Source organism: Coptis chinensis, chromosome 2 (assembly GCF_015680905.1).
Source record: "Coptis chinensis isolate HL-2020 chromosome 2, ASM1568090v1, whole genome shotgun sequence".
NCBI classification, from domain to species: Eukaryota; Viridiplantae; Streptophyta; class Magnoliopsida; order Ranunculales; family Ranunculaceae; genus Coptis; species Coptis chinensis.
Genome location: NC_141457.1, coordinates 15,924,690 through 15,936,705, shown reverse-complemented (window position 1 = coordinate 15,936,705; position 12,016 = coordinate 15,924,690).

Below are 12,016 nucleotides of genomic sequence, written 5' to 3'. Positions count from 1 at the left end.
GATTGTATTGAATACTCCAAAACAAGGAGATAGAAAAAACTTATGTTTTAATTTGTACTCTGATACTGCCTACCTGACTTGGCTGACTATAGTAAAATATATAGGTATTGGATTGTCATCTAGAATATACAATGTAAGTAGATCTTATACAAATGCTATTCTAGAACGTCACGAAGAAATATTTCAAAAATCATCTTTGCTCTTTTTTGGTATGCCAAAATAATTATGTACCCTTTTTATTGTGATTACAGGTAAGGTATAGCACCAATGCACCATGTAAGTCTCTACAGATACAGATACAGGGGTCTATTTAAGACTGAGTAATTAGCTCCTTATTTTGAAAGTTGTATAGCATTCCGATATTATGTGAAAATCCAAAAATGCCCCAGGTTAAAACTCCTATTTTGAATGATAATTTTAAAATACTTGTTGAGTATGTCTTTCCTTCAAAAGAGCCTCATATATATATATATATAATCAAAATTTTACACCTATTAATCAAGTGAGCGGAGCGAACGTTATGGGCTAAGTAGAGAGCATGTGGACAAAAAATCATTTAATTGGTTTCTGTATGTCTGTCTTCATTTCTCATTTTTTTTTTCATCTCTCTTCTCTCCACGCCTCTTAATTTCTCGACTGCAATTTCTTTCTCTCCTTTTCCACTCACTTTACCAATGTATATCAGTATACTAAGTAAATATATGTCTTCAAAGAAAAAACTAGATTTTAACCGCAAAACCTAATGTTACTATGCGATCTAGTATGTGGTACACTTAGTTCAGAGGAGCACTATAATCTAATGCAGTGTACCAACAGACCAAGTGATCAGGTCATCATAAAGCCAACCCTTTTTGGGTGTGTCCTTTCGTAGGGCAGTTTGAGAGCGACGTGCAAAGTCATTTCACCCGTACTCTCCTGGGCAACCAATGCAAACTGTGTTCATATCAAAATATGGACGCGTGGCACAAGCAGACGAAACATCTCTTCTATCTTTCCAATCTAAAACGAGGAAAGTTCTGATGGTCCTTCACTGCTCCTGTTACCTCCCTCTAGAGTCTAGACTCAATCACGCTAATAATGCAATCACGCTAAGAATTGGTTAGAATTTGTAGTACCTACACTGCACAAAAGTGGGTCCTAGATATGCTGATTTTGGATGTGTAGCAAGGTACACTGAACGTAGATGTTTGACATGTCGTCTCCATTTAACAAAGAAATTTAATGGGTACAAAAATGTGCTACTTGCTAAATGATAAACTATTATGAGATTTCGTTGTAACCAATTTTTATAAGGGACCCTTTTTATAATATAGCCAAATCATCTTACTGGAGAACTGTAACATGTAGTTTCTTAGGTTTGGAATTTAATTTGTTGGTAACCAAAATAGAAAAAAAGGATGTAACATTTGTTGACTTTCATTCATTCAGTGATCCCAAATCTAAAGTCATGAGCTATGATTCAGATATTGTATAGTGTTTCAATTCTAGCGCCTAATCTTATTTGTTATGTTGATTAAATAGAAAATTAGTCTAGAGGAGTTAGTTATAAATATTTAGTAGTCCTAAGACTCCTCTTAAATTTGTTTAGAATTTAATACCCCAATTTGACTAGAATATGAAACTAACCACCTGTTATCCAATTTTACTAGGAATAGACGAAAATATCCTCACTTGGAAACAAACATAACCGACTATCTACCGAGTAACATAGTGGGATACAAAACAAAAAATTAAATTTCACACAAAAAATTCACTTATAACTAATTGCCTTCACATTTAAAAATGCATATAATGAAAAAAGGGCATCTAGGGTGCATCAGAGTGTATGAGTACGCAGGAATGAGAGCCTTTGGACAACTTTGCTGCAATACACCAGTACTTGTGCCTATATGAGTGACCCATATGTTATCTGTTGAAGTACACCACAAGACACACTAGCTTTTGGTAATGAAAAAAACTAAAAATATTATGCCTCCAATATTTTGTGGAGGCATTTGACGCTAGTCGTTAAGTCTAAACTCCAAACCACTAGACACTAAACTCAAAATCTTTATAAACTAGACCCTAAGCCTAAACCCTAAATCTTAAGACACTAAACCCTAACCCCTATAAACTAGACCCTAAGCCTACCTTAAGACACTAAACCCTAATCCCTATATCCTAAATTTATAAACATTAAACTCTAAACCAACCCGTTTCATTTAATAGTAGTTAATCAAACCCACAAAATAAATAATCAAATGCATTTTGTATCTGCATTTTAAAATGCGTGGTGTGTATGCATTTTAAAATGTATAAGTTTATAACGTGGTGCATCTGCATTTTAAAATATATAAGTTTATAACGTGGTGCTTCTGCATTTTAAAATGTATAAGTTTATAACGTCCACATTCGGATGAAAACAGGTAGTGTCAAATTTAACTTTTGGAGCAATACACGGTACTTTTTGCTAAATTCTATTCAAACCCATGCTAAATTCTATTCAAACCCAAAATATACTCTTTTTGTTCTAGTAGTTATCTTATCTAAAAGTAGTTATCTTATTCAATATTTATTCTGATAGTTATCTTATCTACAAGTAGTTATCTTGGAAGGATAAAAAAGAGAATAATTTATATTAAAAAATAACAGGTGGCACCTGGTCTCGAGTCAAAAGTTTAGATTCTAAAGATTTTCTATAAAAAAAACACTTATGGCGAATAAAAACAATGTAGGGGTATTAAAACCCAAAAAAATTATAGATAGGGCTTTAGAGTTGTTTTTTTTTTTAAAAGAGACTCTCTAGCCCAATTTCTTGGTTGATTAAAATGGTTAATTGGACCAAACCTCTCAAAATATACACCAGTTTTGACTAAACCCCGTATTGTTATTGTTTTGAACTTTAGACATAAACCCCTATTCGGTTAGACCGTTTTAGAATCCTTGATATTCATTTCATACCAACACTGCCCATATTGCTCTTTCCTTCTTCAAATCTATGAACACTTTGCTTTCAAAATCTTAATCTCTGTTATTTTCCACCAAATGTCGTCGTATGACCCATGGCGAATAAATGCGACATCAAAAATTTCTTCAGTAGGAATCTTATTGACATCATTAACAAAAAATGGTACACAATAAAAGTGATGTCTTGAATATCGTAGGATGGCTTGATTGAATGTAATCAATCCCAATAATCAGATCATCATGTATACCATGCCACCATTCTTTTCCTTCGCCATTTCATTTTTGTTTGTGCCCAATTGTAACCCTACACCCATCAGCGAGCATTGGCTCCAAGTTAATTTATCTATAATTATTTGAAAGAGAAATCAGACAAGTATGAACACATTTTGCTTGCCCTACGCCTACGCTTGACAAAAGCTGCTCAAATTATATGGTTTTGGACAGGACATTCTTTAATTGTGTTGCTTCTCTATCCATTTAATTAAATATTGAATGATAATTGATAAGAGAAGCATAGTAAAATACTCTCCATGTGAGCCAAAAATCAGTATATGATAATATTATTACTCGTTGCTTTTTGTCCAACTAATATTTGTTTTAAAAGGGTTGCTTGGGAGCATGGAATTAACAACTAATTATTGTTAAAGACAAATGGTTATTGGTTAATGGTAATATAATGAGAGGATGTCTATCAAGGAGACACTCGGAAAGATTTGATAATAATTGGGTAAAACGAGAATTGGAAAATAAGGGCAGACCTGCTGTTAAGTGAAATATCCCAAAGTCTGAGAAACATGGGGCTAATAGAATGGGGGTTTATGTCTAATCGAAAAAATCAAACACAAAATATTACATATATATATATATATGTATTTATTGGTAAAATCCACTACCTAGATACATACATCATATTTATTTAATATGAAAAAAATAGTGGTAAAACATTTATAAGGTTTAAGAATTAAGATAATGAAGACTTCATATATATTTTTTTGTTCGCTAAATAAAAACTATGAAGACTTCATATCGATTGTACCTATTGTATTTGGGATTTTTAGGGTTTGGTCCTCCTTAAAATAGCGTAATTAGGCTTTGGTTCAAAAATGATCGTTTACTAGGTTTTTGTCCTCCTGACCATGAGTTGACTGGATGGATTGACTAACCTGCATGGGCATTAGTCAATCTCCTATATATAGTTTTCCTATTACGTACCCACAATACCTTACACATGCATGAGTCATGAGTACACATAAATTAGTTTTTGGTCATTCTAAAAATATTTTTGTTTAGGTTTTGGTCCTTTTATAGTAAAAGTTGCACCTACCCACTAGCATGTACCTTGTTGAATGCGTAGGGGACTTATGTTGCAGATAACAAGAGTCACCAGTTACGTGGATGAAGGGGAAAGTTACTACAATGACTACTTTAGGGTTTTCAAGTTGGATCCAGTTGAGCATGAGTGGATCGAGATGGATGACTTCCATGGGCATATGGACTAAATTGCAAGGTGTTGGGGAGGGATTTTTATGTCAAGTCAGCAGTTACCCATTCTTAGTGTGCGAACTACAAAGTTGTTCGATGTCTACAAGCATAATATAACTCACTCTTCGCACTTGTTGTTTAGATGTTGAGATAGATATTCCCGTCTCAGGCAGGTCGTTAGTTTCAATTGCGAGTTACTAGTGCCTTTCCTTTTAGTGTGTCTGGAAAGATAACTCCCTCAAAGGAGAACAAGCTAAGCACATAAACAAACAACAATAGTACCTAAGACTAAAACTGTAAATTTAAAAATTGCCCAACCTGCATTTCAAAGACCAAACTATCGATTCACCAAGGAAGGACTCATCTTTAACCTCCTGAACTTGTACTATTTTAATTTAACCACCAACAAGAAACTAAAGAAATAGAGAATAACAAGTTGTTTTATTTATCTCTTTAAGTGAAAGTGTTGGACTTATATAGACTCCATACAAAAGCAATCTCTGCAAGATATCTAAGAGTTATCTCCTAAGTTGTTACATAGTATGGGATACATGCCTGTGTAAGACCAAGTCTTTCTCACATGTTGTTCCTTCAAAGTGGGAACTACTTGAGTTGTAGATTAACACAATAGTGTGTTCTGTTAAGTGCATGTCACGTGCTCTATTACTCCCTTTCAAACTTGACGTGGGTTGGAGCCAAAGTACCACTACAACAAAAAGACTCATTTGCAGCGCCATACCCCGTCGCTAATTGTATGAAAATGCGTCGAGATTGATCAATTGCAACGCCAAACTAGGCGTTGCAAAGGCGTTGCAGAAAAGTGGGTCACAAAAGATCAATTGCAACGCAAACAATGGCGTTGCAATAACTTTTAGTCTTTTGTAACGCCTCACTTCGTTGCTAATAGTTTTTTTGTGTTGCTACTTCATTTTCCAAAACTAATTTTTTTTTGAAAATATTTCAAACTATTTGCAACGACTGACGTCACAAAAACATTTTTTAACAACACCATACGTCATAAAAGTTAACTTTTTTATCAAAGACCCCGGCCTTTGGCGTTGCTAAAATCAAAGTTTTTAACAAAAATTCAACTTCATCGCAAATTGTTTAACCCTATTGCTACATGTAGAGCGTTGCGAAAGGGGCGTTTTTAATTGCTAATGGTCAACACCTGTTTTGTATTTTTAGCGCAATATTTTGTTTTGATTATTTTAAATGTACATAATACATATCAGAATAAATTGACAATGAATCATACCAAAACAAATTTCATTAATCAATATTACTATTACAAAAAGTATTTCAAACATTTATACAACTTTTTGCCACTGCATCGTTTTGACATAATCTGGACAAAACAAAATCTACTAAATTTTAGACAAGGTCTTCAAAACTAAAATTTGGAAAAATTCACAAAAGTCCATACTTTGCGGATATTAAAAGCATCCACCCAAGTATTCTTTATTAATCTACCAGCAATGTATCAACCGATCGACCAATCTGGCACACCAAATTAAAAAGAGCATTAGTAAACTTATCCGAAATAATGAAGCTAAGATGGTAAAATTAACCATTTAGCAAAACAAATCATAGAAATTGTTAAAAAAATGCAGCTAATAAAGTAAAAGAGATGAGAAAGATACTTTCTCAAAGTACTAGCTAAAGCACATAAGTATTGCTTAGATCTTAAATGAACATATGTCGGTTTATTTAACTAACACGATACGGAACAGTTCAGGTAGATAGAGGAGACTTAAACCAATGTCAAGATCACATACCCAAGATTGAGAGGAAATGCATGTGTAGAACTGGTTCAGCTTCTTGGCCACAACATCAACTAGGTGTTCTACATACTCGTACATTCATGGACTTCTGATTCCTTGAACCAAACACAGACCTAGTCATAGAGATTACAATGCTTAGTGAGTCATGCTCTAAGATGTCAGGAAAGGTTCATTCCCAACAGATACATATTTGAATTAACTAATAAAAATAATTTAAGACTCATAAAAGAGATTGCAATCAACATTTTGTCAATCAACTCAAAAGATCACACAACTGAAATATCACTAAAAGTTAAAACAAATATCTAATTAGCCCAAGTGCTTGATTAATGACTTCAAAGAATTGCGAGGGAACAATGGGTGCTTGGGAATCAAATAAATTAAATGATGTGAAGAAACCGAGGGATGCAAACCTTAGCTAGTGGTGTCTCAACTTTTGGATGCATTCTAATGGATGTGGTATTGGCAAGGATTATCCCGACCTCCGGTCTAAAACTTTCTAATTCAACGCTAGATAACACATCTCCTCCAACTAAATCAACAAGTTCCAATAAGATAAGGGAATAAAATTGAAAATAAATAAATAAATAATAGAATAGAATTTTATTGAAATGATATGGCTAAAAGACAGAAATCAATGAGAACAATAAGACAAGATGCCAGTAAGTAACTAAGTAAGTATCTAGATCACTTGAACAACTCAAATCATGATCCTTACTTCACTGTTAATACATCACAAGGTGATTCATGTTCAGCAGAACTGCATCAAACTTTATGCCTGTAATGTTTTCAAAATATATATCAATGTGATAATCATATGAATGATAGTTTACCTACGAAATGAACGATAAAACTCAAAACGTAAGTAAACTAAAACTTATTACGAGTCTATATTTATCAATGTTTCTACTCTCAATTCTATCGAAATAGAGTGGAGTAACAAATTCGTTCCACTCCTAATTCTCTAGCATGGAATGATTTCATAGTTAACTAATCGGTCTTAAGTCTAATGAGAGGTTTATGAGGGAAATTCTATGCTACGAGGTGAATTAAATTAACAAGTTACGAATAACGAAATGCTACGGAATACTGAATGTGAATCTAGATAAAGAATTAGAGGGGAATTGATTCCACCTCGAATCCAACTTAATCGCCTAGCATAGACTGTTGTAATCTAATTCTTACGTTCTTACGGTAAGAATTGCTCGTTCTAATCCCTAATTAACATGACATTTCTACCAATTATAATTAGCATGTGAGGTCGTCCACCCATTCTCATGGCGAAACACGACCTTCTAGAATGGAATAGACTCTACGACGATTCTACACTTATACAACTAAGCTTTCATCAAGGCTTCATCAACCCCTTTAATGGAGGTTTAGCCTTGATTCATCAAACCATCATTTCCCATATTATTATAACTAAACATCATATCAAAATTCTAACTTGACTAATTTAACTAACAATACTTCAATCTAATTTAACAACTCAGAAATGATAATAAAAAAGAATTAAAACTAGATCTATAATTTGAAATGACAAAATCGAAATTGACAAAATAGCTATTTTATTTATCAAACTAATTAAGAACAATGATTCTAAGAGTTTAATCTAAAACAAGAATTTAATTAAAGATAAACTAAATTAAAAACAATTAAATCTAGATCTAGAATTATCTATATTTTTAGGTCTAATTAGCTACCCTTAACAAAGAGCTAAGCTTTGGTTTTTATATGTTCAGATCCAAAAATCGTGCATGGGCTTGGATCCATATTTTGGGCCAGAGAATCAGGACCAAAACCCAATTCTTTCAGTCCAAAAAGGCCTCTTCAGCTGCAGTTGGCTTTAACAGACTTTTCGTCTACTTCTGCTTCTCTTATTGGGTCAAGGCTTATACCATTGGAAAGCTCTTTCCGAGCCGGTCGTTTTGACATAAGGTAGGCCCAATTCCGAGGTCTGAGTCCAAAGATACGGCCTTCAGAAGTTCTGTTGACTTTGAGTGCTGTTTTTGCCCGCGTCGACTTTTCAGCTTTTGACCGGGCTTTAGAAAGGCTTTGTCTTCTTGAATTTTGGCCTTTAATCACAAAACTCCTTAGCAACCGACCTTTGCTCCTTTATCTCGCTAAATTGGCACATTTATGCACATAATGGACTTTGAAGCCTGAAATGCATAAAAACACGTAATCAGTATTAACTCTTAATTATTACTCACATAATTGGTCTAAAAAAAGTATGGTCATTATGGGGTTAAAACTACAGTTTTGGGCTCTTATCAAACCACCCCAAACAGCATTTTGCTTGTCCTCAAGCAAAGATGAGAAATTAGAATAAGTGACCAAAAAATGGAGTTCTATCTACTCATTTATTTGAGTCGCGAGACATTGCATCATTGACCATATGCAACAAGGCCTTAAACCACTAGGAATTCCCTAGTGGACGAGTTATAGCCTCGTGAGAGTTTTCCAGGGAAGGTACTCACAAACTTCATCTATACTACAATGACTAAGAAATAAAACTATTGTTTCCTCATTCATGACTCAACTATCTATACATCTCACTAGCAAATGAATAAGAATAACCAAGTCAAAAACCTAAGCTAATATATGCATAATAATCAATCATCTATGATACAAATATATATACTATGAGAAATACCATGAAATGCCTAGCAAGTTCGTTTATGAAAACTCGGAATAACGTCCTTAAGTAGGTCCTCACATAAATGTCAAGACGAAAACCACTCGATTTTTTTCCTCAAGTTTAAGCTACTCCGATTATCACGGTGGGCACACTTTACCTTACAATCTCAATGACAACAAGGAGTTCGGAGTCGATCAAACACATCTGCCACTTACTATCACACTAACCTATTCCTAATTAAGCTAGAGGTCTTTATTAGGTGTTACGGGATTAGGAGATGGTTTAAGAAGGAAGGAAATGGATATTGAGGAAGGACAAGTATGAGATAATAGAGTCTTCATATTATGTAACTTAGAAAACCTTGTTATTTTTCTTTTGCTTCTATACTTTGTTTTCATCCTTAGCCATATTTTTCTTTTTTTCTTTTCTTTGGCTTTTAACTCCCTTTTATTCTATTTTGGAGTTTTTATTTATTTATATATATATATATATATATATATATATATATATATATATATTTTTTTTTTTTTTGAAGCAACTAACTAATTTTTGTTTATCTTGGTTTTCTCTTCTTCTTTCTTCACTCATTCTATTCTTAGGCTTATTCTAGATTGGGTAAGTTGAATTTTTATTTTGTTTTGTTTTATAACGGGGTAAAGGAATTGTGGTTTATGGAAGGCTAAAGAAAGGCTCGAGGGGTGACTAGCGGAAAATAATTCATAGGTTTGAATTTACGGCTATATCGATCCAAAGAGGGCCTAAATTCTCGCTTAGGATATGACATAGTGATCAAGCAAGTGGACGTGTGATTTTCTCTATCCGGATTTTACTTCTCCCTTGTGTCATTTCTCAAATGTTTTGGCTCATATAAGGCTTTAGGCTATATTCTCCACAGGATTTGTAGAATAAGTACTCTAGCCTAGATTTCAGAAACTTATTGCTAATAATCATAGATACTCATGTAATATATTTATAGATAGATGCAAAGATTATTACCTACATATTAACCTAAGTTTCTAACAATTATTCTGATGCAAAAGCTACGTGAGACTTCTAGATTGTTAAGAGCATAGAGAAAGAAAACAATACCAATATTCCTAAGTGTATAGCATAGACTTATTTATTTATATTTTTGAAAATTTTAACTTGAAAACAAATGCATGTTATACATATCTATATCATAACAGATGCCTTAATTACACGTGTTTCTATGCCCCCCCCCCAAACAAGAAGCATGTTTTGTCCTCAAAGCATTTAAATAAAGAGGGTAGAAAAATACCATGGAAACGCGTGAAATTCTAGAACATCTGCAAAACAAGGTTAAAACATACTAATATAGGAAATAAAAATACTGACGCAACTCTATAAGAGTTCCACCCGTTATGGGGTTAACAGAATTAAATTGCTTGGGACATAAGCAGACACTAACTGAAACTAAAACTTACCTTATCTCCCGCTTAAGCATCCTCCTCCTCATTAAAGAGATGAGGTTCCTTTACATCCTGCCAGTCCATTATAACTTGCCAAGTTTGCCGCCATTTATCATCTACTAATGCTAACCTGTTAAGTGTTATTATGTGCGATGGGATACGGGGCGACCAAATGAGGTCGCGCGCCTCGCCATCCCGGCCAAGTCATTATTATGAATGAGCGAACCACCAAATGGTGGGTCTCATGACTTCAACCCTTTTCCAATATGTGAATTGTGCACAGAATACAGGTAAACAACTACGCATGATGCGGCTTACCAAAACAGGCATAAGAAGATACTTACGCCTCATGCTTTGGGCTCTCTTAAGACTAGCGACTAAAACTCGGGGAATGTCATATCGGCGACGTCCCTCAGCTAAAGCGAGGAAAATATCACCAACAGTACTGTTTGCATAAATGAACTGCCATTCTCCTAAAATATTCATCAGGATGAATAACATAGTGGTGCCTACGTTTAGGGACAGGCTACCAAGGGCAATGCTATATCGCCCCTGGTCCATTACTCGAAATACCCCTCCCCCATAATACTCATTGAAATATGTATAATCATAAAGGTATGCATTATCGGTCATATATGCCCATGTGTGAGCAGGATCGGGTATTGGTAATCCCGAAACTAAAAGCGACCACATTTTTTATTGAATTCTAGTGTCGTGTCATCGACTCACGACGGAGAATTCTTGTTCTCCATCCCGATTACAATAGAATCTAACGTGGTCGTAGAAATAAGCAAGAAGTCTTTGAATATGAATCGTCATCACTTACCGGTAGATGGCCATCCTAATTGTAGGATCCTGTGTCGGAACCAATGTCCATAGGTCTCGGATCCCAACACGTCTTCGAAAGACTGTTCAGGTATGACTATAGGAGATGTCATCTCAACTACTCTTTTGAACCGCGCAAAAATCACGAAGATCCTCGAGAAAATTGGAAATTTTTCGTGTATGGAGGGAGGGCGCTGGTGCGCTTCCACCACACAGGGCGAGGTCGCTCAGTGTTTTGGAGTTACAGTGTTTGGGCACGAGTCGCGCTCAACTGGGGCGCGGGTCACGCTCTGAGTAAAATTTCTGGAAGTGTCTAGGGCGCAGGTGCGCTCGTAAGTGCTGAAGTAGAAGTTTAAGAGGAAAAAGAAGGAAAAGCTTGGAGTGAAAGGTGAGGGATGATGGTGGGGTGTAGTGTGGTTTGTGAGTGTAGAATGAAGGGAGTTTAAATAGGTTTTGAGCTTCCAAAACGAATCGGCAAGTTGCCAAATTGTTTTAAGGCAATTTCCGGAAATAGTAAAATTCCAAACCCGGAAACGGAAAAAACCATATTCTTGATTTTCTAACAACCCTAATATCTTTTATACTAGATTTAGATAGTAACTTCTAAACTCTCCTAGGTTTCATGCTACCACCACACATATTCATAGATATGCCGATATCGGCAAAATTCTCAACTCTTACTCCAAGACAACCTTACAGAAGGTGATCATATAACGAATTATGCTCGGTATAAATATTACCACCCCCAAACAATTCGGGAAGGTGGGATTAAAGATAAAAACACGCACAATTCGAAAATAACCAATTATATTAAAAATAAAATTTAAATCCAAACAACATAAAACAAACACATTAATATTTAAATTTAACAACTGAATTAAAATCCAACTAATAAAACAATCAAAACA